The sequence below is a fragment of the Acanthochromis polyacanthus genome, chromosome 14 (assembly GCF_021347895.1).
Source record: "Acanthochromis polyacanthus isolate Apoly-LR-REF ecotype Palm Island chromosome 14, KAUST_Apoly_ChrSc, whole genome shotgun sequence".
Lineage (NCBI taxonomy): Eukaryota > Metazoa > Chordata > Actinopteri > Pomacentridae > Acanthochromis > Acanthochromis polyacanthus.
In genome coordinates, this window is record NC_067126.1 from 517667 (window position 1) to 520942 (window position 3276).

Sequence of the window (3276 nt, forward strand, 5' to 3'; positions counted from 1 at the left end):
TTCCTGGCTGTAGTTCCACTGGACCTCCGTTTCTTGTGGTGGAGGCTCAGTCTGCGTGCCTTGGGACCGTCCAACCGTCTTCTTTGGCGGAGTAGGGGGCCTCTCAACTACTGGCATCGCTGCTTCGATCGGAGTAATAGGTAACTCGGGTAATTTCCATGGTTTCCCTATGGCGACACATCTTCCATCCGCCACATGGGTCGTGGAGACGCCTTCTCCAGTTGGAAGTTTCCAGAATCTAACATAGACTGGGAGGTAATACCCAGTCTGACTTTCTTGACACCATTCTTCAGGCTTAGCGTGATATGCGACCATCGAGCTGCCCATCGGCATGGCCGTGGTTTGTATGCTTATGTGGTGTCCCAGGACAACATTAGGGAGGTAAGCTTCAGGTTTCTTACAATAAATGCCTTGTGCTGTGGTAACAGGGAAGGCTTCCTTGTAACAGTTCTCACACCAAAAGGTAGGTGAGACATCCCAGAGGCATTTCTTTTCTTCAATTGTACCCCCACATTTAACGCAGGCTGCACTCATATTGAATCGAGTGCTGTTGTTGGCCATGGTTCTTCTTTCCTGTTGTAGGGTGTGGTCACTTCTCAATCTGTCCTTGGTTTAGCTGTGGCTGGTTCAAGCTCAGCAAGTAAAATGGCTGAGGCGCGTCCGTGTTCCTTCTCTTATACTGTAGTCCACGCCTCCTTCCGGAGGAGGGACTGCTTAGCCTCCTCCTTCGCGCCTGCGTGGTCGTTCTTCTGGCAGGAAATGAAGGCAGCTCCAATTCCTCCCTTGATGACTGCGTAGATTATGACCATTATGATGATTATTACCAAAATCATCAGCAAATATGGCCATAACCAGGTGAACAAACTCTTGATCCACCCTCCTACCACCGAAGCTCCTTCTTCGATGGTCTCAACCACAGTTTCTAAGGCTGTCTCGAACGTTCCTTGTACCGTCAAGGTGGCTCTCTCCCACCAGGTGCATTCATGCTCCTTTCTTCCCTGACCACAATGCATCCAATGCTCCTCTGGTGAATGGCAGGTCCCGTTGTTGTAGATTCTGTTGGGGCCCAACCACTCGAACCCTCTGGTTTCTTTACCTTCACAAAGGCTCTTTCTGAAGGCGTGTCCTTCTGCTATGGCGACAGTTGGGTCTGCTACGTGTGGAATGATCTTTCCGTTCACCTCTTTTCTGTTCATCATCTGATGTCCCAGAATAGCCTTAGCACATCCCACTCCCTCAGGAATGTCTCTTCTCCATTTTCCACTCTTCTTAACCCATTTTACCTCCAACCCATAGGTTGCGTATTCTTCTCCATAGTGGCTTTGGCAGTGGTCTTCCCATCCTGGAACCCCCTGACAATGCTGTCTGGCTAGGCCGATGGTGCACGTCGTGTTGGCTCTGTCACACACCATGCTCCATGGCCTTGGACTCACGTAGGGTTCAGGCTTACTCCATACACCAGGCCAAATATCTCTCTCTTTGGAATAGACTGTAGCCAAATATTGGTACTTTACCCAGTAGTTGCTGGTCTGGCTTAGGCATGGAACCACCCACTCCTGGATCTCTTGCTTCTGCAGGCCCCACCAGGTAGAGGATTCACTCCTGGTGTGTCCTTCACTCCAGGCTTGTAGAATACCTTTAACTGTTTCGTTGGCCGTCAGTCCGCTGCAGTTGTAGGTCCATGTACCGTAGTATCTGTTCCATTCTTGCCATAATGGGCATCTTGGCGAGGCACCGTTACTCACATACTCTTCTCCGTCCAGTGCTTCAACTACTTTCTTCACCACACATTGGTCAATCTTCTGGAAATCCCCTCTTGGAACCCCCATCAACTCTGGTGGTGTAGGCAGCTTCTGTACGTACATGTCAGTTTGTGTTGGTCCTGCCAGGCCCTGGCCTGTTTTTGCATAACCCTTCTGGAATGCTCCTCTAAAGTGCTTTACCGGAACTATCCACAACCAGGGCAAAGTGTCATTTAACCAGTTCTCATGGTGTGCCCGTGGTTCAGCTCCATACATGCCTTTAGTTACGTAGAACATCAGATGTGTAGCTGGAGTTATTACCAGATAATTCTGAGTTCTACAGTCGGCTAGCATGTTCCAGTAACACGGGTTTAAGGTTAAGAACTTATTCGTTACACAGGCCTTAATTACATCCCATTGGTGTCTGCGACGGTGGTTACTTCTTGGTCTGAAGTTTGGATCTACTAACTGTATAGTAGCTTTTTGGGTAGTTGTACTCACCCCAGGTGCTGGTGTTTGGGTGGCTGAAACTGAACCTGTTCCAGCTACGTTGGTGGTTGGAGGTTGGGTTACATTTCTTGAGGTTTCAGTCACCGTTGGTGGCTGTGTTGTTGGAGGCGGTGAGGTATTACATGTGAAGTTGTAGTATCCCCAAAACATCCCATCTGACGGGAGGATTCTGGTACACGTCTCATTCTTGTGGTGTGCTGGATACACAACTTCAGATTTCCAGTAGCCTTTGGTCATTTGTCCCGGCCATAGGACACATGCCTTCGTGCAGTACCACCTTGGGGTTTCTGAGTTTGGATGAACCCAGTTACACTGACCTGTCTTGATCCTGGTTCCATTCCTGATCCAGTACCGGATACCTATTTCTTCAGAGTAGGTCTGCCAGTCTTCCACCATTGTGGTCGCGTTGATCAGGTCTTCTGCTTCAAGGATGTCTCTCCAGGTCTGCAGAGTGGTCTGGTTGTCGGTGGCGTTTGTTCCAATCTCTCCAACCCAGGTTAGGATGTCTGTGGTGAGGTTCTTGCTGTCATCTTTGCCTTGTATGGGGCCCAGCAGCTTCATCACTTCTGGTAGGGCCGTCTGGTTTGTATCATTCCCCCATGCTTGTAGCTTTGGTAGGAATAGGTTTCTGGACTGCGCTTCTCCGCAGGTCTGGTTAAACCTCTTCGTTGAGGTGTAACTAATCTCTGTATAGGCTTCTGCCCATGGTTCTTCTCCAAGAACATACAGTATAGTTAGGACTGATGCACATCCTACTATAACTGCTAAAACTCTAATCGCTAGACATATCCAAGTCCATTTACCGTTCCGTGGTCGTTGTCGTGGTTGTGAATGCCGTTCATCCATGTCGAATTCTTCATCTAGGCCCATAAACTTTTTGCTTTTTGGGGACATTTTTCATCCCTGGGTCTTCTTTTGATGCGTCTGTGGATTCTTCCTCTGGTGGTTTGGGGAAGATGGCCTTTAGCTCCTCGTAGCGTTCCCTCTCTTCATCTCTGCAAACTCTTCCTTCAAGTAACCTTGT